The 24,051-nt window shown below is 39.3% G+C and overlaps 1 long non-coding RNA gene across 1 annotated transcript in view; it reads right to left on the reverse strand.

The window, feature by feature from the left end:
* LOC109496972 overlaps positions 1 to 24,051 on the reverse strand; it is a 703,487-nt gene that overhangs the window by 467,619 nt on the left and 211,817 nt on the right. Inside the window, exon 6 of the long non-coding RNA XR_006594810.1 lies at positions 12,516 to 12,644. This is a non-coding gene — a long non-coding RNA (uncharacterized LOC109496972). The remainder of the gene's footprint in view (positions 1 to 12,515; positions 12,645 to 24,051) is intronic.

The following is a 24,051-nucleotide window of genomic DNA, read 5'->3' on the forward strand; positions in this document are numbered from 1 at the left end:
CTAAATGTTAAATGTGAAGAGGCCAAAATACTAAAGTATCAAAGGTTTTAGACCTCCCTCTCCACCAGAGGACAAAAAATGCTATATTCACCCCCCAGCTCTTCTTCCTCTCCCCCACTGCTCCTGTAACACCTCCCACTCTCCAGGAAAGAACATTAGGGCCAGACTGTTATTTGGATTTGTGACAGAATCATTACAGAAGGGGCAGAAAAACAAGACTTAGGGAGGCTGAGGTAAGAAAGTCCTTTACAAGAAAGGCTAAGTCAATCTATAAATTAAAAAGCTGAAGAGAAGGAAGAGATAAGACAGAAAAATGTGTGCAAGTTGAAAGCAAAAAGTAGCAGGGGGTGGAGTTAGAAAATGAGCTACTTGAGAGAATATGAGATAGGAAGAACAAGGAATCTTTCAATCTCTTCTGGAAAAAAAATTCTTAACTCAGATTCTGAGTATTAATTTGCTTGAGGGGGGAGGATGTTCCTAAATCTACTAAAACTATACGTAAAATTGTGTGTGAATATAATTTCTTGAAAATTAATCTATAAAGATTCTGGGAAGGTTATTTGACCCTAAAAATATTGTGAGAAAGATACCATTACTATGGGAAGAGCTCCAGAAAATGCCTGTATTCTTCTGGATAAGACACAGGGTTGTTATTATAGTAAAGGACTCAGACAATTACAGGCATACAGAGGCCCTGAAGATATAAGTCACTGGCTTCCCAGTTATGCATGGGGCAGGACATACCTATCACATACATCATAAAAGTGTACCCACTATTTGATGGTTGAGAAAGCTGGCCTAGTAGATATTCTATTGTCGCTTGGTAACAGTTTGTGGTGGCCAGCCTCCAAGATGTCAACCAATGACCACTTCTTTCTGGTTTCTATACTTTTTTGCACTCTTTTTGCATAGTGAACCAGGGGAGGCTTGAGTGACCAACAGAACACAGAAGTGGTAATATTTTGCTATGGAGATTAAGTCATGGAGGTCAAGTGTTGTGGCCTCTGCCTTGGTCTTTTGGATTTCTTACTCTGGAAAGCTAGCCACCATGTCAAGAGGGCACTCAAGTTGCCCTATAGAAAGTCCCACGTGGAGAGGAACAGAGGTCTCTCAGCAAGAGCAAGCATCAACTTATCAGTTACATGAATGAGCCAAACTAGAATTGGATCCTCCAGTCCCCATCAAACTTTCAAATGACTGCAATCCTGGCTAATGTCTGAATGTAATCTCATGATATATTCAAGCCAGAACTGCACAGTCATGCTGCTCCAAAACACCTGATCTACATATGTTGTATAAAATAGTCAATTATTATTCTATAAGCCACTGAATTTTTTGAATAATTTTTTACCTAGTATCTAGCTAGTTAATAGGCCAATGTGCAGAGGTGGTGCTCAATTATGAATTACTAACACTGATATTCAATCTAATATAAACAAAGGTAACATCTGATAAAAACATAAATGCATGTTTTTGCTAATTATGAATGATAATGGTGCCATAACTTATAAAGCACACAGTAGCACATTTTTACCATTGGCTGGCAATGAGTTTATTCCCTCCTGGTTACAGTGGGAAAATGCAATGCTTATATTTTCTTTTGACATACTGATTTCACAAGCTACTATAGATCCCTCTAACTCTGCAATAAAACCACTACCTATCAAACAACACCAAAAAAATCCACATCCTTTCTACATTGCTTGCCTTTACAATAACAAAGGGAAAAGCTTATACTAATCCTCAGCTGGATTTAGAAACCAAAGAAAGTGAAATGTAGTGGTATGCTAGTGACATAATAATGAAAATCATCAAATCGGCATTAATACTGTTGATGGAATTTGTTTAAGTAATAAATTTAAATGTATTCACTACACACCTTGAATAATATTATATTCTCTACAATCAAAAATTAATAAGCATGAAAGTCTACAATGTTTTTATTTCTGAAAAGAACAAATATTATGGCCTCATAAGAACAACTGAGTGATCTCAATATTTTCTCCCTCAAATATAAGGCAATTAAAGATGAACCAACCACGAAGAAATATTAATAATTACAAAATGAAAACCACTGAGGAAAAACTCACAAACAAATGATGGATTGTGTAAACTAGATCATTAAAGCCTAGTAATTTCCAAGGTTTGCTGAACAGATAAAGTATTATTTATTTACAACATGAGGAATTATAGTCCCTCCCTTTTGCAGTACTCTGGTAATGACAAACAGTGTCATTTGGAGCATTTTCAGAAGGCAAACTGTATATTTCTAGAGGCAAACTATATTTGTGTTTCAATGAGAAAACCAAACTCTCTCTCAAAAATAAATAAATAAACATTAAAAAAAAGAAGTTCAAGAAAGACAGGTGATTGCTGAGCTTTTACTGACAATCTTTTTAAACATCTATCAGCAGGGATGAGCATGTCTGTAGCAAGTGACAAGAAGAAAGTTAAACTAGTGTAGGCAATAATAATAATAATAATAATAATAGCAACACATAGTGAGATTTATTAAATACTTACTGGAGATTGAAAAAGTGACCATAATCACTCCTAGCTCTCCCTCTATTTAAACTCTTTGCAATGTGACAGATTTTCGTATGAAAAAGTAGTCTACTTCTCCATTTCACAGATGGGGGTTGGCCTCATGACTTCCTTGGCCTAAGCACCATGAGAGAAAGGATGTGGGAGGGCTTGCTGGAGGATGTGGGACCGTGCAGAGATAAACTAAGCCATCTCAGAAACTTACCACATATGCATGAGTGAGCAGATCTGAGACAAGAATAACCACCCAGCAGAACCCAGAAAAAAGGCCAACCCATAGAATCATAAGTTCAATTGATGGTTGTTTTAAGTCACTAACTTTGGGGTAGTTTATTATGTAGCAATAGTTAACTGGTATGTGCCAGGCATTACCTAAAGTGTGTTACACACATTATTTAATATAATCCTTGCCACATGCTATGAGGTAGGTAGTATTAGTATCTCCATTTTAGAGGTGAGAACCTGAGGCATAGAACAACAGAGGGAATTAATTGTTTAATGTACCTGAAATATTCCAAGGAGATGATCCTACTGGATTCAGGTATGACTGGTCTAGATCTTTAGGCAATGTCACCAGGACTCTGCTTTAATTATTATCCATTTCTGGCTCCACTTTTCTCTTCACTGTATGGATTTATCCTCAAAGTCCCCTTCCCTGGGCTGGCTATCTGCTCATAATCCAGAGGAAAATAGCTCAGGTAAAAGTCTAGGGAGGCTCTGACTAGCTAGACCTAATCATGTGCCCAATTCAAGGACCAGGGGGCAGGTGAAGCCTTATGACTGGCAGTTCCATCAGAATCACCTGGTGGGGACGGGCTAGAGAGCAATTGTTCTGGGATGGAGAAATGAATATTGGGCGGACAGTGGAATTATGCCCTCTGCAATGACTCACAGATTCATTACGTGGATTCTAGGACCCCTGAGTGCTGACGTGATTGGAAATATTTGAACTATAACATCGAGTCTGTCTAGAACCTGGTGTACCCTCCAACACACAAAACCAAGGACTCTACTCTTCTAGTCCCCAGGCACCCTTCTCTTCTCCCATCTCTCCATGCCACCTTGTCACAGCTCCTCTCCCTGAATAATAAGAACACTCTCTGGCACTTTTTAGTTTTATAGATTTAGCTGATGTTTGAAGAACAGCATTTTCTCCACAGCTAAATTGGAAAGTGGATTATTTGCTTTACAAAAGGATTCTCGACTTTACAAAGGATTTCCCAGAAGAGGACTTTAAATAGCAACCTCCCCCTAGTGCATTTAAACTATAATTCCATTTGCAAGCTACTGCTTCTCAATACCTCAAATTTAGTTTACCTGAGGGGCTAGGCTAGGCAGGGACTTCTAAAAGTCCCTCCAACTCAAAAAGTACATGAGTCTGACCAACAGCTCATAGCAGAAAGACCAGGATAGTGGTACTTGTTGCTCTCACCTGTAAAAGGTGTGTAAGAATGTCACCTACCACAAAGTTATGTTGTGAGGACCAAATTAGTTAAGATAGATGGCATGTCTAGCACATTGCTAGTACAAATCAAGTAGTCTGCCTGCAACTACTTTGACTAGCTTCCAACCCGTTTTGGCTTCCTAGCCAGAGGTGTCCATTCAAAATATAAATTCTACCTTGTCACACCATTCCACTCAAAATCTCAATAGTTTTTCAATGCCACAATCAAAAAACTCATTCCTTGGAAGATTCAATGAGGGCCCAATGCCTGGCCTTCCCCTGGCTGCTAGTACCATTACTCACCATTCTCATTCCCATCTTTACACAAAATCTGATATTTTCTCCACATTACAAGAAAATGAAATTTCTTCTCCTCTTCTTCTAGCTCCTCCTGTGAGCCTCAGCTCCATTTCTGTGCTCTCCTTTGCAATGAAACTTCTTGAAAGATTTGTCCATGTTCATGGTCTTTAGTTGTTCCCTCCCCACTCCCTACTTGAAATCTCCACTTCGATATAAAATGCAAATCTTATTGGCATGTCCAGCAACGAACTCCTAGTCCCCTCCTTCTCTATCTTGCTCTCCCTGGACTTTTTCTCACATAAGTTGATGCAAATCCAAACTTCTGGATATCTTACAGAACTGTCTGTCTATACCCACCACCCATATCCATCAGTTAACCCTATTGCCTCACCTTCAGAGTACAAGTGAAGAATGACCACTTCTCACTAACTGCACTGCCTTCCACTGGCCTATGCCATAGCTGTCTATTGTTGGAATTACTGCAATAGCCTCCTCATGACCTTGGCTTCCACCCTTGGCTCCCAAACCTTTATTTCCAGTAGAGTAGGAAGATAAATCCTGTTTAAACAGCAATTCAGATCATGTCCTGATTGCTGAAAACCCTTCAGTAGCCATTTCACTCCGAGCAAAAGCCAAAGCCCAACAATGACCGGAAGGCCCTCTGTAATCTAACCACCACCCAGATCTTTCTAGCTTATTTCCTACTAACTCTCCACCTGGTCCACTCTGCTCCAACCATGCCAGCCTGCAACCTTTCCTGAACATGACAAGCACGCTCCCATCTTTTAAACTGGCTGTCCTCTCTACCTGAAACACTTTTTCACTGGGTATCTGTGGAGTTCACCCCTCACCCTTCAGACTGTCACCTTCATAATGAGGCTCCCCTTTATCAGTACCTTCAAAAGCAGGAGTTGCCCCCACCTGGAGATACTCATGATTCTCGTTACCCCTCACCATCTGTTTCCCTTATCACTTTCTAATGTACTATATAATTTCATTATTACATTTATTATTCACTGACTCTCCCTTTCCCAAATATATTAGCTCCTCAAGGACCGTAATCTTAGTGTGTCTTGTTCATGTATCCCACACAATCAGAAAAAAAAACCCAGCATATAACAGATGCTCAATAAATATGTTAACTAAGTAGATGCTCTTGTCATGCTGGTCTTCCATTCTCCTAAAACTTGAAGCTATAGTTCATACATCACTTCCTCAGAAAAACCCTCACTGATCTCCCTGGTAAATTTCCTTGATGACAGTTTCCAAAGTCCCTCTGCTTCACAGAACTTGTTTTTTAAAGTTTATTTATTTTAAGAAAGAGTGTGCGTATGTGAACCACAGAGAGAGAGGAGGAGAGAGAATCCCAAGCAGGCTCCATGCTGTCAGTGCACAGCCTAAAGCGGGGCTTGATCTCACCAACCTGGAGATCATGACCTGAGCCGAAATCAGGAGTCAGACGTTTACTCGGATGAGCCACTCAAGTATCCCTCCTTCATAGCACTTTTGAGACATCTAACTTATATTTGTTTTGTGACTACCCAAGCTCTCTCAGGACAGGGAAAATTCTGTTTTTATTTATCATCTTTATCACTAATACCTAAGAGTCTTTGCATATAGTAAGTGCTCAATAAGTATTTTTTAAATAAACGAATAGCAGATGGTTAGTCATATTATTATAAGAAGTTAATATTCCTTTACTCATCAATGGCCCCCAAGCACATACACAATTAGCATGATTAAAATCAACCTTCTTTAGGAGCACATGGGTGGCTCAGCCAGTTAAGCATCTAATCCTTGATTTTGGCTCAGGTCATGATCTCACGGTACCTGGGATCAAGCCCTCCACTGGGCTCTGCACTGACAGCATAAAGCCTGCTTGGGATTCTCTCTCTCTCTACCTCTCTCTTTGCCCCATTCCTGCTGTTGCATGCTCTCTCTCTCTCTCTCTCTCTCTCTCTCTCTCTCTCTCTCAAAATAAATAAACTTTTTAAAAAATCATTAATTTTTTTTTAATGTTTACTTATTTATTTTGAGAGAGGGAGAGAGAGAGAGAATCCCAAGCAGGCTTTATGCTGTCAGAAGAGAGCCCAGAGCAGGGCTCAAATTCACAAACCATGATATCATGACATAAGCTGAAACCAAGAGTTGGACACTTAACCAACTTACTCCTCCCCAGGCACCCCTAAATTTTTTTTAAATTTTATTTCCTTTATTTCCAGTAGAGGAAACAGCTAATTGTCCCCCAAATAGGCCAGTGGTAACCTGCAGGGCTCCTATAGATACTCTGCCTTCTACCCTATGTGGCTAAAGGACTGTACCCAAGTGATCTGAGTGCCTTCTATTAGAACTTTACCTCAGTATTAGTTGGTTTCATCTGAAACAGGCCTTTTCATTTCCATCTTAAAAGCATGCAAATATTTTTGTTTTATGAATAAAAAATTGAAATTTGCCTGGGGAACCTGAGTGGTTCAGTCAGTTAAGCATCTGACTCTTGATTTTGGCTCAGATCATGATCTCACCTATGTTGGGCTCTGGGCTGACAGCCTGGAGCCTGCCTGGGAATCTCTCTCTCCCTCTTTCTGCCTCTCCTCCACAAACACTGTGTTTACGTGCTCTCTTACTCTCTCTCAAAATAAATAAACTTAAAAAAAAACAAATAGAAATTTGCAGATTAGACTCCAAAAATATCCATTCTTAATCTTTTCACTTTAAAGTGTTTTCTTTTTAAATGTATTTTATGACAGATTAATTCAAAATTCATCATTGTAAGAGAGATGAGCATAATTGCCCAAAAAAGAAAAAGATGGTGGTACATCTCTGATCTTCTGAAAACTGTGTAAATACTGATATTCTACATGCATGGAATTATGACTAACTGAATTAGGGCTGATATCGTATACCCTGGATTTGTTGGGTTGTGTTAGTAATTTAACACAGAAAATTACTGATATAATCATCTGGTTAGTAAAATTAAATAGAGCTTCTTTCTTGATACACAATAGCCTTTTAATCTGGGACTTGAGAAGGCTCAGAATGAAGAGACATGGGTTAACTGCTTATGTATTCCTAGTTTTCTCCTCAGAACATTTACATAGTGTGTCCCTGTTGGAATGTTCAAGATTGACTGTTGAGCACTAAATAGTCTGGGCCCAGCCACAGGAATAGATTAGTACACAGAGGCCTGATGGAATTTTCCTCTGAAGAAGTGAAGAAGGGCTCTACCTCTCCTTCTCACCCCACTCTGAACAGACACTGTAACTCTTGTGTAGGTCTGAGGCCTTGGTAAATAAAGCAGTGGCAAGAGGGTGGGTTAGGCATCTTATATTTGCCAAGGACTCTTGAGAGAAAAAAGTAAACATTTTAACAATTTTACTACCAAATATTTCAAGCATATAAAAATGTATACAAATAATAAAACTAACACTCTTACGTCCACTATCAAACTTTGTCAAATCTTGTCAGATCTGATACCTTGTATCAGATCTAGTAGAAATAAAAGGGAACATCAGAGATGTGGTTGATGTTCTCTAAGGACCCCACCTGTACCACACATTCACCTGTCTTCTTTCCAAGACATATTTACTCTCCAGAGTTTAAAGTTTACATTGATGTGTGTTTTTTATTGTTATCTATAAATTTTTTGTTTTAAAATATATTCTCTAAGCAAGTTGTACATACACACATACACACACACACACACACACACACGCACACACACGCACCTTGGCTCACTATTCTATTTTTCAGATGTATCCATATTAAAACTTAAATAAATCACATTCCATGTCATCTACTTTAAACCAGTAAATTGCATTTCAGCATTTAAACTCATAAGTGATGGGGCACCTGAGTGGCTCAGTCAATTAAGCGTCTGACTTCAGCTCATGATCTCACAGTTTGTGGTTTCAAGCCCTGCATCAGGCTCTGTGCTGACAGCTCATAGCTGGAGCCTGCTCCAGATTCTGTGTCTCCCTCTCTCTCTACTCCTCCCCTGTTCATTCTCTCTCTCTCTCTCTCTCTCTCTCTCTCTCTCTCTCTCTCTCTCTGTCTCTCTCTCTCTCTCTCTCAAAAAACTAATAAATTAACATTAAATTCCTAACAGATCAACTCATTCTCATGGTGGTATATGTTCATGTTGTTTCTTTTTCTTGGTATGGCAGGGGTACTGGTGGCAGGAGTGAGGGAAGAATAAAGAGCTACTTTTTCTTCCTGGTGATTCCAATATACACCCTGCAAGAGAGTCTGTGTGGTTAAAAGATGTCTGTGATGGTTAATCTTACAGGTCAAGTTGTCTGAACCATGATATCCAAATTTTTGGTTAAATGTTATTCCAGAAGTTTCTGTGAGGATGTTTTATGGATAAGATAAACATTTAAATTGATGGAATGTGAGTAAAGCAAATTGCCCTCCATAATGTAGGAATCAGTTCATCAATCAATCAGTTCAAAGAGAAGAAAAAGCTAAGAGAAAAAAGACTGAGGTCCCCTGAGCAAGAAGGAATTCTTCCAACAGACTGCTTTGTCCAATGAAATGCAACTCTTCCCTGAGTCCCCAGCCTCCCAAGCCATCTTGTAGATTGTGGATTCATGGAGTCTTCAGAAGCACATGAGCCAATTCCTTAAAATCAATCAATCAATCAATCAATCTGCGTGTACATACATATATGTGTGTGCACATACATATATGAATGTACATACACACATCCTGTTCCTTCTATTTTTATGGAAAACCCTGACTAACATAAGGTCAAAATATAAATTTCATTTGTTTTCATTTGTGGCTGTCTGGTCTTTGGAGATCCAGAAACTTGGGAATGGAGCAAAAGCAATGGACACATTTGTTGTGTATGCTTTTCTAGTTGTTGTGTATGCTTTTCTTTCACCTAAACTTACACTTTCGGCCCTGGGCCATGAGTTATTTTCTCTACTCTCTGTGCTTTATCAGAAGATGTAAGATAAGGGGCACCTGGGTGGCTCAGTCAGTTAAGTGTCCGACTTCAGCTCAGGTCATGGTCTCATGGTCCGAGAGTTTGAGCCCCGCATCAGGCTCTGTGCTGATAGCTCAGAGCCTGGAGCTTTCTTCCCATTCTGTGTCTCCTCCTCTGTCTGCCCCTCCCACACTCATGCTCTGTCTCTCAAAAATGAATAAACATTAAAAAAAGAATTAAAAAAAAGAAGACACATGATTAATCTCATAGGCACTCAACTATTGTTTATTAAATTATTAGCTGAATAAATGTGCGTGGTAATTTTAGAGAGCCAAATAGGGATAATAGTAATAAAGGGACCACTTAGCCAACAAATCCATCAATACAAATACACCTGTGTGGCATGGTCATATATTTAGCACTATACTGGAAAGTGTTGGGTAATAGGGTCCAGAGAGACTTGGAAAAATAATTGCAATGGTGACATTTAAGGTAAAAACATAAAAGCAATCAAAAAATGCCGGTACAAAAGGAGCATGTGATAAAAACAAATATAAAAAAAATCATAAAGGGGTGCCTGGGTGGCGCAGTCGGTTAAGCGTCCGACTTCAGCCAGGTCACGATCTCGCGGTCCGTGAGTTTGAGCCCCGCGTCAGGCTCTGGGCTGATGGCTCAGAGCCTGGAGCCTGTTTCTGATTCTGTGTCTCCCTCTCTCTCTGCCCCTCCCCCGTTCATGCTCTGTCTCTCTCTGTCCCAAAAATAAATAAACGTTGAAAAAAAAATTAAAAAAAAAAGAATCATAAGATAGTAGTGATAAAAATAAATATGAGAATAAGTATGAGAAGAACGAGAGGTAGCATGATACGATGATAAAAAGAATGCCGAATTTGGGAACTGAAGGACTGCATTCAAATCATAACACTGCCACCCTGTGTTCCATATAACCCTTGGCCAGACAATTGACTCTCTAGCCTTGTTTGCCTTTTTTACAGAATGACTTTCAATTGTCTCTCACTGTGTTCACCCTCTAGATTTCCCATGTGTTGAGTGGTGAATAAGTCAGTTATATGAACGTCAAGTACTAATTTATTGATTTCCCTCTACCTGAACATCAAGTACTAATTTATTGATTTCCCTCTACCCTCTGTTTGTCAATCACAAAAACTACTCTGTTAATGAGGTAAAGCAGCATTCAGTACTCAAGGTGCTATGTTTAAAATTTTTTTTACATTTATTTATTTTTGATAGATGGAGAGAGAGAGAAACAGAGCACAAATGGGGAAGGGGCAAAGAGAGAAGGAGACACAGAATCAGAAGCAGGCTCCAGGCTCCGAGCTGTCAGCACAGAGCCCAACGCGGGGCTCGAACTCACAAACCATGAGATCATGACCTGAGCTGAAGTCAGACGCTTAACTGACTGAGCCACCCAGGTGCCCTCCCAATGGTGCTATGTTTAAAAGAAACTACTGAACTCTGTCAAAATCCAGTGACATTACCAAGTACAGGATGAACCACTCTGCTACTTCTTAGATGACTTCACAATTTACATCCTGTTCTGGAAACTTCAGAATCTTGTGACAGATCAGATCCAGGAACACGGGTCATGTAAATGCCTTCAAGTTGCTCAAATCAGCAACCCCATAACAAGATAGGCAGTCAGATGAAATTATCAGAAGCACAGATGGCACTCAATCGGGTTTAGTGTGGGAGAATTCTCAAAACATGCAGGGATTGAGTTCTCCTTTATGCTACCCCTTTGTGGAAATGCTTTATGTTTAATCAACCTCTCTTTGCCCACATGCCTGAGAAATGCAATTCCCTTTTCAATGGGGAAAATTGGCCCCTGACTGATTTCCATTATATTTATATATCCTTTGCCTTCCTGGGCATGCATCGGCTGGGTCTCTGCAGTGACAAACTGATGGATGGGGCTCTCTGGAGTGGAGAGGAGATGCAGCTCCATAGGACAGAGTTCCTCCTTTCCATCTATCTGCTCTAAAGGTATACCATCTCCCAGCTGGAAGCCACAGAAACACAACACAAAGATCCTGAGACTTGGAAAAGTGCTTTGAAAAAGAGAACTGAGAAATATAAAGTACAGTTAAAAGTGGCAGGGTATTCGGTTACAGTCCTGACTCCACTGATAGCTAAATAGGTGACCTTGGATAAATCACATAAACTCATTAATAAAATGGAAATCTTTCTACCTCATTTCTCTTGGGAAATAACCAAAAAGTGAAAACGTATATTAGGAATGCAAGGGTTTTTGGGTTTTTTTGATAAATATGATCATATATAGTCTACTAGGGATAAAAATCTCAAGGTGCTTCCTGTGGTACCCTCATTTGGCCCTGAGCAGTAGAGCTTTGTGGTCACATGTAAGGAAGGGATTTGGAAGTCACCTGCAGGATTTAAATCTCACCTCCAACTCTGGCCATAGGTGTGACCTCACATAAGTTCCTCAAACTGAATTATCAACCTTTTTTTTTTCCTTATCTACAAAATAATTAGCTCACAGAGTTATTGTCATGTTAGTTCCACGTATGACAAAATTAACATAACTGAGTTGATTCTAGTTCTGGAAATTATTCTGGACACGCTGGTGTTATTTGGTATAGTATTTGTGTAAAAGGCTGGAAAGAAGCCAACGTAGAGGATGCTAACACAAATCGTAGAGAAGGCAAAGTTTCTTTCTATGTCTAGTGCCAGCAGGCACCCCCAGACCCTCGTTCCTCCTTCCTGCTATCCCTTTAGTGAGCTCAATGGGATTTTAAAGTGGCTCTTCCTCCACACTGCCAATAGAAGAATGAAATACAGATATAAGATACTGTCCTCCAAAATGTACATTTTGTGGGGCCAAGCACAGGACACAAAGAAAATCTAGAGGAAAATTCTAGAGTGTACACACAAATGCTCAAGACATAGGATGTCAGAGATGAAGAAGCAAGGGAATTATCCTAGTGGGATACAAGCCACCATGGCTGTATCACAAAATCACAAAATCACAGTGAAGTTCTTTTGTATTCACAAAGTCACAGTGAAGTTCTTTGAGTGTCTACTGTGAAAACATTGTCCAACATTATTATCTATAATCTCATTCAGTCCTCATAAATCTCCTTCAGAGTAAATATTACCATTCCCCCTTTAGAGAGGAGGAAAGGCTCACAGTGATGTCTCCTGGATGAAGTCACACAGAAGTTATGAAAAGAGAGTGAGTCTGTGATAGGTTTTTGCAGCTCTGCCTTACCTTCCCAGAATTTTAAAAGTTCATTTGGCTGGTCACATGAAATAACTCACCCCTAAGTGTCCAGGGCGGTCTTCTGGATTCTGGACCTTGTGCCGTTATTTTCTTGCTTTTATTGGCCCACTGGAAGCTTCAGTTCCCAAAATCTCCAGATAAGGAGTGGTTCCAAAGGTTCCCTGAACCTAAAAGGGAGAAGAAAATAATAGGTAGACAAAATCGTAATTGCACAAATAAAAAATAATGGCAGAATAGACCACTAAAAATAGGAACTAATATTTCCTGGAAATGAGGGCAACAAAGTTTAAGACTTTATCCTGATAAAATAAAACTAAAATGTATTAAAGGGAGTTAATTTTACATTTAATAAAAATATAAATTATGCTGCAATTATTTGACAATTATTAAAATTAACAAAGAATATTTGAGATCATTTTCCAAAGAAATTACGTAACTGCATGCCCATGATACCCTCCAATGTAAAGGGAACCATTCTTGCAAAAAAAACACTGAGAGTTCATCAATTTTCCCAAAGGCTTCCCTGCATCCTTTGATATTCAAATCATCAAATTATTCTCCTTTGAAGCCTATCGTGTCATCCTCCTTGTCGATTTTTCTCTTCTTCAATTATTAACTGGTCTAACTCTGTCAGATCCTCATTTGTCAATTATTTTGCATGTGATTAGAGAAATTCTTCATCATCCCTTCATCTTTGCAAAATCCTGCAGCTTTTTCCAAGACGTGCAGTTTCCTTCTGCAGTCAAATTGGAATATACATGTGCTATGTTGTCAGATGTCTGAGAGTACCCAGCAAAGGTACCAATGCTGTGGATGTAGACAGCAGTATGTTAAGTGAAGAGAGATATTCTCATGGACACTAACTGTAATGAGGGGACAGTTTATTAGTCCATGCTCTCATTCACTGATGCCTTTCATCCCACTCTCCTACATAGCTGTAACTCTAGGGGTGATGGTAAATAATATTATGGTAAAAGGATTCTCTGTATTAGGAAGAATAATAACTCTTAAGTCCTGGGGAGCTCTTCACAGACAGCAAGCTACTTTCACATCCACCACCAGTGTATCCTAACACTATCCTTTAAAGAGAGGTGGAGTAAGTATTTTTATATACAATTTCACAGATGAGGAAACTGAGACTCAGCAAGGTGTACATTTTTAAAGAATTTCTTCCTAACCTACTCTCCATCTTCAAAGTATTAACTTTTGTTTACTATTTTCTTGCTTGGCATTGAGTACTGTGCTAAGTATTTTACATGTAGCACCCCATTTATTCCTGATAACTGTCTGAGTGAATGATTACAATTAGGCATAATTAACTTAATTTTGTAAAAACAAAACTGAGGATAATTAAAGTTAAGGAACTTGTTGTGTTAAGTCACTTATTGCTACAACAATCCTGTATAAGAAATGACCCCAAAATCTCAAAGGCTTCCAACAACCATCATTTATTTCTTACTCAAAGAATCAGCTGGAGGGCTGAGTTGACTCTGGTTCAGGTAGTAAGTTGGGTTCAGATCTGTTCCATGTGGGTCATTTATGACCCATGCTGAAGTTGCAGTAGCTATCTGGGGCAAGACCTCCTCATGACATGTCAGCAGTGCATGAGGCTATGTTCATGTCATATCCCCGAACCTGCCACTGTCCAAAATGAGTCACTGAATAAAACCAACTCAATGGAAAAAGGATGTAGAATCTGTCTACACTGCTGGGAAGCACTGAAGAGTCACATGACTAAGAGTATGGGTGGATGACCTATCATAGGTGTGGGCAGGCAAAGAGGGTAACAGTTACGTATTTTGTATTTCTGACAACAGCCATATCTTACCACTGGCCCAAGTCTCCCCACCAAGTTCTGACTCCAGAGCCCACGCTGTTAATCACTTCCAGGTACTTTGCAGGAACTGCACCCAATGCACAAAAGTGAGTCCTTGTGGTCATGTTGATACTATATCACCACTTCCTCCTGATCAAAGTTTTTTGTCACCTTCTAGCTGAACCCTCTTGATCCTCCTCTGTATATATAGCCCTGTGTAGCTCAGGAGCTAACCCAGAACTGGATGATTACTTTCTGTATTTCGAGGACAGCAGCTAAGAAGAAAAGATTTCCTCCTGGGCTGCACTGACCTTAATAGTATATTGAAACAGCAATTCTCAGTTCACAAAGCATTTTCATAGTTCTTATCTCAATGGACCCTTCTCCCTTAAATTTCAGGCAATAGACATTATTATAGCCATTTTAAAGATTTAGAAGCTGAGGCTTAGCAAAACAAAATTACTCTACAAATACATAGTTCATGAGCTCCCTGGTCTGGAAATGACGTGAAACTTCTGCTTAATGTACTTCTATCATCTGGGCCGGCCACTTACCGAGGCTCCTGCAGATGACTTCACTTAATTTTCACAGCAGTGAAATGGGTCAGATGTTCTTATCTGTTTCTGTACACAAGAAGTTAGAACTGTCCCAGGTCATAAGCGAGGGAAGTGGCAAAACCATAGTCCAGCCCAGCTGTGTCACTGCACTGCCTCTTCCTTTAAACTCTACATGCTATTTTGTTTCTTCTTTCATTCTTGTCCCACCTCTCCACTAGGCAATCAGCTGCCAAAAGCCAGATGGTCTCTTGCCTCAAACCCTTGTGATGTAGCCAAACCATGGTCTGGACCCAGGATTTGTCTTTGACTCCATACCTGAACATTTTCGTTCTTTTCTTCTCAGTCTCCTGTATGCTACTCTGTCTAGTTCCATCTGGATCAATTGCTTGCTGACCCTCAGGCCTATTGGCTAGATCCTGATGCCTATTACCTCTCATCCTGCCACACAGAACTTCTCTTCTTAATGTCCTATTTTAAGACATTTCTACATTTACAACTCTATCAGTTTGGGCTAGAATGTCTTCAAGTTCAACTTTGGGACAAACAGGTTTTCAAGAATAAATCTATCCTTGGGGCGCCTGGGTGGCTCAGTTGGTTAAGTGGCCGACTTCGGCTCAGGTCATGATCTCGCGGTCCGTGAGTTCGAGCCCCGTGTCGGGCTCTGTGCTGACAGCTCGGAGCCTGGAGCCTGTTTCAGATTCTGTGTCTCCCTCTTTCTCTCTGACCTTCCCCCATTCATGCTCTGTCTCTCTCTGTCTCAAAAATAAATAAACGTTAAAAAAAATTTAAAAAAAAGAAAAAAGAAAAAAAAAGAATAAATCTATCCTTGATGTTTTTGTCCACAATATGTCTCATATATTTAAAATGTTCTTTTTATTTAAATTTACATATAATAAAATTAAACCTTTTTATGTATAGTTCCATGGCATTTAACACATGAATAAGTTTGTGTTACTATCATAACTGATGCACAGAACCATTCTGTCACTTCAAAATTCCCTTCTGCTTTCCCTTTATAGTTACACCCTTCTTCACTCCTAACAATTGATATCCACTGATTAGTTCCTCACTGCTATAATTTTGTGTTTTCAAGAATGTCATATAATATGTAACCTTTTGAGCCTGGCTTCTCTCACTCACGATAATGCCTTTGAGATGCATCCAGAATGTTGTATGCATAAATAGGCCATTCCTTCTTATTGCTGAGTAACATTTCATTGTATGGATGTGTCCTGGTTTGTTTTTACATTTCTCTGTTGAAGGACATTTGGAAAGTTTCCAGTTTGGACTGATTATGAATAGAGCTGTCATAAACATTCACATATAGATGTTTGTATGAACAGAAGTTTTCATTACTCTAGGATAAGCATCCAGGAGCAGACTGCTAGGTCATATGATAAATGTATTCTTAACTTTATAAGAAAGTGCCATACAGTTTTCCAAAGTTAGAGGTAGTTTTCTTACCTACCTCTATGCAGTTTTATTACAGGCAGACTTTTGTTTGTTGGTTTGTTTTGTTTTGTTTTAGAGAGAGTGTGAACAAGGGAGAGGGCAGAGGGAGAGAGAGAAAGAATTTTAAGCAGGCTCCATACTCAGTACAGAGTCCAATGTGGGGCTTGATGCCACGACCCTGGGATCATGACCTGAGCCAAAAATCAAAAGTGGGATGCTCAACTGACTGAGTCACCCAGGTGCCCCTCACAGATTCTGTTACAGTGCTTACACCCGGTCTTTGCTCCTCCAGATTTACTCTTGGCTCTTCTCCATCTTTCTCCATGCTCAGAAGACTAGTATCCATGGCTACACCAAGTAACTCCCTTATTTTTTGCTTCCCATTGGGTTTGGCTTGTGGGAGGCACTGTCAAGATGGCAGAAGGCAGGAAGAGAAGGATGTCAGGATTTGCTTGCCTGATACCTCCCTTCTTGTTGTCACAGTTGTTGTATCTCTCTAACATAACCATTGTTTCTTCCAGGCCACACACTTTGATTCCCTTGCCTCCATGGGCCTATTCTTGGTCACCAGGGGTCAATGCACTGTCTCTAATCATTGTATATTCTTTTTATATTCATATGTTTATATTCTTTTTATATTTATATTAATCTTTGCAAAGTCACTATAAAATAGGAAGATAGCTGAGAAAACAGAGGCACAAGGATAAATTGCCTGAGGTCACATAGGTGGTAATTAGCAAAGCCAAGATGAAAATCCAAGTCTTTTGACCCTTAAGCCCATGTTCTTCCCAATAAACTGACTGCATCTTATTTGTGTCAATTCTCTTTTCATATATCCATAGAGATAATTCACCACACATGCTGGGAACATTAAAATAAACTAGCAAAGTCTTGAATTTATTGTCCACATCTTCTCAGCATGTTGACTACATCAACATAGCTTCTCTTCTTCCTATTTATTGATTTTCTTTCTTATTTTTTTTCTTGTTTTTAAGTGAAAGAGAGACAATGGGGGAGGGGCAGAGAGAGAGAGAGAAAGAGAGAGAGAATCCCAAGTAAACCATGCACTGTTAGCACAGAGCCCAACGTGGGGCTTGAACACATGAACTGTGAGATCATGACCTGAGCAAAAAAAGTCAGACACTTAACTGAGTCACCCAGGCACCCCTGATTTTGTTTCTTTATTCCTAATACCCATGGTATCTTTTGTATCAATTCTAAGCTTAATAAAAAATGATCAAAATTCCTGAATAAAACATGGGAAGGCTAAATAAAATATTTTTGTTCTTAATATTGTCTAATGCTAATATGCCCTATATTCATTATTTCAATGAATAATTGAATAAATTAATAATTTCTTTTAAACTTTAAATATTTTAACATAAACATCTACTGGAATAATGGTGAAATTGAAAGGAACCATACTTATTTAACAAAATAACCAATCCCTATGGGTGTCTGGCTTTACTACCCTTAGGAAGAACATGAATATAGACACAATGCACAGCTCTATATGCACATTCATCTATCATTCCTTTGCAAATTACTGACTTCATTTCTTTTACCCAACGTCTTTCTACTAGTAAATAGAGGAGCTACTTCTCTTGATTTTCACATCAGGAATCTATTTACTATGTGAGAGTAATTTAAACTGGGATCTGTAGAACCCCAGGGGTCCCTACATGCACTCTTAAAGATGTGCTAGGTGCTCTTCAGGGTAACCAACTACCCCAATTTTTCCAAGAGTGAGGGTTTTTCCCAACATGTGGGACTTTCAGCACTAAAACTCGGAATATTCTGGGCAAACTGTGGGACTTTCAGCACTAAAACTTGGAATATTCTGGGCAAACTAATGATATGATCATTCTAACTGGACAGAATGTGTTTGAATTCAATTAAAGGAAGGTCACCCAGATGATTCAGTATATGTGTGTATATACACACATATACATACATATATATAGATATATATACACACGTGTGTATGTATATACATATATACTAATATTAATATTGGAATTATGCAAACAAAATTATTTGTAGCTTTAACCCTCTTCCCTACCACATTTCCTTTCCCTTATCCCCAACTCCAGAGGAGCCAGAAGCAGAAGACTGAGTTGGGGGTAAAGTGGAGAAAGGAGAGCAAAGAACAGCCTGCATTTCCTTCGCCATTGCTGGTCAGTGGAATGCAAAGAAAACCTAAACTCGAATGAGCAGATCAGCTCTGAATTGGATGACAGACTAGATTCTTGAATTCTCCATCTCTGAAAATGATATTGGTAATTATCTCAAAGTGACCAGAAAACTAATGGAATCTGCTTAACGCAGCAGGTGGGAAAAGAGAAAGGAATTCAACAGACATTTGAAGGCAGAACTGGGCACAAAACAAGGCCCTTTCTTGGCTGTTCCCTACCAAAGCCAGCCTGCTTTATTTTTTTTTTAATTTTTTTTTCAACGTTTATTTATTTTTGGGACAGAGAGAGACAGAGCATGAACGGGGGAGGGGCAGAGAGAGAGGGAGACACAGAAACGGAAACAGGCTCCAGGCTCTGAGCCATCAGCCCAGAGCCTGACGCAGGGCTCGAACTCCCGGACCGCGAGATCGTGACCTGCCTGAAGTCGGACGCTTAACCGACTGCGCCACCCAGGCACCCCAAAGCCAGCCTGCTTTAAAAAGTAGTTATGGGAATGCAGGTTATCTCTTTGAATATTGATTTCAATTCTTCTGGGTGAATTCCCAGATGTAGAATTGCTGTATTATATGGTAGTTCTGGTTTTAATTTTTTGCAAAATCCCTATACTATTTTCTATAGCAGCTGCATCATTCCCACCAACAATGCATGTGTTCCAATTTTCCCACATCCTCACCAACATTTATCTTTATTTTTAAATAATAGCTACCCTAACAGATACGAAGTTTGCTTTGGATTTGCACTTCCCTGATGATTAGTGACACTGAACATCTTTTCCTATACCTGTTGGCCATTTGTATGCCTCTTTTTGCAGAAACGTCTATTCAATCTGATTATTTGGATATTTTTGCTATTGAATTATAGGAGTTCCCTACACATTTTGGATATTAACCTCTTATAAAATATATGGTTTGCAGCATTATTCATAATATCCAAGATACCTGAACAACATAAATGTTGATCAATGGATGAATTAAAAAAAAAAAAAGAAAATGTGGTATATACATATGATGGAATACTATTCAGCCTTTAACAAGAAATAAATCCAGGGGTGCCTGGGTGACTCAGTCAGTTAAGCATCTGACTCTTGGTTTTGGCTCAGGTCATGATCTCATGGGTTTGTGGGACTGAGCCCCACGTCAGGCTCTGCACTGACAGTGCAAAACTTGCTTGGGATTCTGTCTCTCTCTCTCTCTCTCTCTCTCTCCCTCCCTCCCTCCCTCCCTCCCTCTACTCCCCCAATCTTGTTCTCTCTCTCTCTCAAAATAAATAAACATTTCAACAACAAAAGCAGAGAAATCCTTCCATATGTGACAACATGAATGAACCTGGAGGATATTATGCTAACTGAATATGTCAGTCACAGAAAGAAAAATACGTCATGATGTCACATGTGGAATAGAAAACAGTCAAACTCATAGAAACAGAAAGTAGAATGGTGGTTGTCAGGGGCTGAGAGAAGAAAGGAATGGGAACTTGCTGTTTGACAGTTATAAAGTTTCAGTTATATAAGATAAATAAGTTTTATAAATGCTGTTTGACAGTTATAAAGTTTCAGTAATATAAGATAAATAAGTTTTATAAATCTTTTTTTTTGGTTGGTTGGTTTATTTTTTTTTATATATGAAATTTATTGACAAATTGGTTTCCATACAACACCCAGTGCTCATCCCAAAAGGTGCCCTCCTCAATACCCATCACCCACCCTCTCCTCCCTCCCACCCCCCATCAACCCTCAGTTTGTTCTCAGTTTTTAAGAGTCTCTTATGCTTTGGCTCTCTCCCACTCTAACCTCTTTTTTTTTTTTCCTTCCCCTCCCCCATGGGTTCCTGTTAAGTTTCTCAGGATCCACATAAGAGTGAAACCATATGGTATCTGTCTTTCTCTGTATGGCTTATTTCACTTAGCATCACACTCTCCAGTTCCATCCACGTTGCTACAAAAGGCCATATTTCATTTTTTCTCATTTCCACGTAATATTCCATTGTGTATATAAACCACAATTTCTTTATCCATTCATCAGTTGATGGACATTTAGGCTCTTTCCATAATTTGGCTATTGTTGAGAGTGCTGCTATAAACATTGGGGTACAAGTGGCCCTATGCATCAGTACTCCTGTATCCCTTGAATAAATTCCTAGTAGTGCTATTGCTGGGTCATAGGGTAGGTCTATTTTTAATTTTCTGAGGAACCTCCACACTGCTTTCCAGAGTGGCTGCACCAATTTGCATTCCCACCAACAGTGCAAGAGGGTTCCCGTTTCTCCACATCCTCTCCAGCATCTATAGTCTCCTGATTTGTTCATTTTGGCCACTCTGACTGGTGTGAGGTGATACCTGAGTGTGGTTTTGATTTGTATTCCCCTGATAAGGAGCGACGCTGAACATCTTTTCATGTGCCTGTTGGCCATCCGGATGTCTTCTTTAGAGAAGTGTCTATTCATGTTTTCTGCCCATTTCTTCACTGGGTTATTTGTTTTTCGGGTGTGGAGTTTGGTGAGCTCTTTATAGATTTTGGATACTAGCCCTTTGTCCGATATGTCATTTGCGAATATCTTTTCCCATTCCGTTGGTTGCCTTTTAGTTTTGTTGGTTGTTTCCTTTGCTGTGCAGAAGCTTTTTATCTTCATAAGGTCCCAGTAATTCACTTTTGCTTTTAATTCCCTTGCCTTTGGGGATGTGTCGAGTAAGAGATTGCTACAGCTGAGGTCAGAGAGGTCTTTTCCTGCTTTCTCCTCTAAGGTTTTGATGGTTTCCTGTCTCACATTTAGGTCCTTTATCCATTTTGAGTTTATTTTTGTGAATGGTGTGAGAAAGTGGTCTAGTTTCAACCTTCTGCATGTTGCTGTCCAGTTCTCCCAGCACCATTTGTTAAAGAGGCTGTCTTATTTCCATTGGATGTTCTTTCCTGCTTTGTCAAAGATGAGTTGGCCATACGTTTGTGGGTCTAGTTCTGGGGTTTCTATTCTGTTCCATTGGTCTATGTGTCTGTTTTTGTGCCATAAGTTTTATAAATCTTTATACAACCATGGTGCCATTTTTAACAATAGTGTAGTATACACTTTAAAGCTTATTAAGAGGATAGGACTAATTTCAAGTGTACTTACCACAATTATAAAAAAAAAAAAAAAAACAAAGGTAAGGCAGTTATGAAAGAATCAAAGGCCCCAGTGAATGACTTATATGTGGAAAAGGAGAGGCAGGGATCAGGGTTCTCAGTCTACCTATGGGAGAAACTGGAGTAACAATGATACTTCCATGTATTATTAAGGCCAAGGATGTGGAGATGGAAGGTTTAAGTTCTAGTAATATTGTATCACTTCCTGGCTGTGAGACATTGAGAAAGTCATGAACTATTTGAAGCCTCACTTCTGCATCTGTGACATGGGAATGGTAATATCCACTGCATATGGTTCTGGTGATGGGAAAATATGTATGCACAAGTGCTTTGTAAATATAAAGCACTATGGAGACATGAAATATGATCATTGGCAACAGAAAGAAAATCAAGAGAAAGAGTCTCAATAAGGCATAGACAGCTGGTTTTCTATGAGGTCATTCTCAAAGGAAAAACCACAGAGGAGTGGATGAATCCTTAGATAGTAGAAAACAAGACCAGAAATCAAGGTCAGGGTTGTTGATTTATGGCTTTCTCAGGTGAAAGACAGCCACAGTCAAGTATTTTGTACCACACCCTTCCCTCACTCCCTTGTTCAATTTCAACTCATCCTTCTGATTTCATTCATCTTAATGAGCACTTCCTCAGGGAAGCTTTCTCTGAACACCCTTCCCACCTGTCAGAAAAAGTCCACCTCAACATAGTTGAAATGTCACATTTACTTTTTCAATTACTTGATTGATGCACCTCTCCACCCAACGCCTAGATAGCAAGCACCAAGGAGGAAGGAACCAGAACCATGGAGGTTTATCTTTATATCCTTATCACTAAGCAGATTGACTGGTGTGGAATAAATGTATACTTAAAACCTTAATGAATAAATGAATAATACATTCTGCCCCATCTGTCCTTCCTGATCTGCCTAATAATACTACATACCATCTATCCTCGAATTCTGAAACTTTATTATATCTAGCCTTTCATTGGAGTTTAAGTTAATGTTGTGCCTCTCCAAATTGACTCTCTGCTCTGTAAAGACAGATGTTGGTTTTTCTCTATTTGTTCACCCCACATTGCCCAGGATGTGGATGAACTCATAGGTGGTACTCAGTAAGAACACAGTGCCTCTTAGTCAGCTCATGAATCCACTTTCTCCACCATCCTTGCCAACTGCACCCAGGGGAGTGCTCAATTCAGAAATGGATGCCAATTGGATCTCTAATTAAAGTAAATTATTCAGATTCTGACAAGGCCTCCACATGCATAATGGATCTATAGAGTCCTTTGTCCAAACAGTCTCAAACTGCACCTCAGAGTCCCAGGGTTCACTGCAGAATTTCACAAGCTGAGCAGACAGAAAAGCTTGGTGGAAGCCAAAGGGGAGATTTTAAGTTTCCTCATCTTTTCTATAGGCCAAGAAGCTGTCCTCTCTGTTCGATACATGGGGGGTTCAGGTTAAGATTTTAGTGGCCAAAAACAACTGCTCTAGTACAATGCTAGCATTTTACTTAGGGGGAATTACCCAGATAATGGAGGGAATTGGTGGCTGAAAACTGACAGCAGAATGCCACACAAGAAAACTACAGTGATAATCTCTTCCGAATGGAGTATTTTCCAAGTTTCTATGTAATCTGAGCCTCAATTTCTATGAAGGTAACAGTCCCCAGAGCCCTCTCTGTATCGCATATTCTATGATCTGGCTGATTTGGCATTATTAATAATATCATTTAGAGAGTAGAATTTAATAGTCATCCATAGAGACGTGCTGAGCATGTCAGTGTGTGAGCCCATGCAAGTGAATTCCCTCATGGGTGTGGGCTTAGGTATGTCTTCCGTAAAAGAAATCATCCTGTCATTAATCTGTGTACAGCCACACTTGTCAACAGTAATCACAGCAACATCAGTAACCGGCAGAACACAGAATAGATATTTTGGGGGAAATGGACACATCTAAGACATTCCAAAAACAGAATGATCTCTAGCATTTGTACTCGTTAATCTAAGTATGCAGGGTCTATTTTCATTGACAATGCTTTTTTTTTTCATTTATTCTTTCTGACTTCCTCAATGAATATAAGTTTATAATATTATTTTCCATTTTATAATCTTATGGGCTGAATCACTGAAAACATACAATTAAACTAGCAAAAAGAAGGAACCTATTTTAGGCACTATAAGACAGGGAATATTAAAAATGTCCCAGGACAATAGACACTGTTTTGTCTTGAGAAGCTCTGCCATTAATCTAACCAAGAAAAGAAATTTTCCGGGCCTAAATCATCATAATGAAAAGAAACATACACACACACACACACACACACACACACACACACACACACACAGCAACAGACCACTGCAAAAGAAATTCAAAAATAATGGGAGAAAGTTGGTTAGCAAACAGCATGAGTTTTAGTGTTTATTTAAAGGAAAAAAAATATT

Source organism: Felis catus, chromosome A2, assembly GCF_018350175.1.
Source record: "Felis catus isolate Fca126 chromosome A2, F.catus_Fca126_mat1.0, whole genome shotgun sequence".
NCBI classification, from domain to species: domain Eukaryota; kingdom Metazoa; phylum Chordata; class Mammalia; order Carnivora; family Felidae; genus Felis; species Felis catus.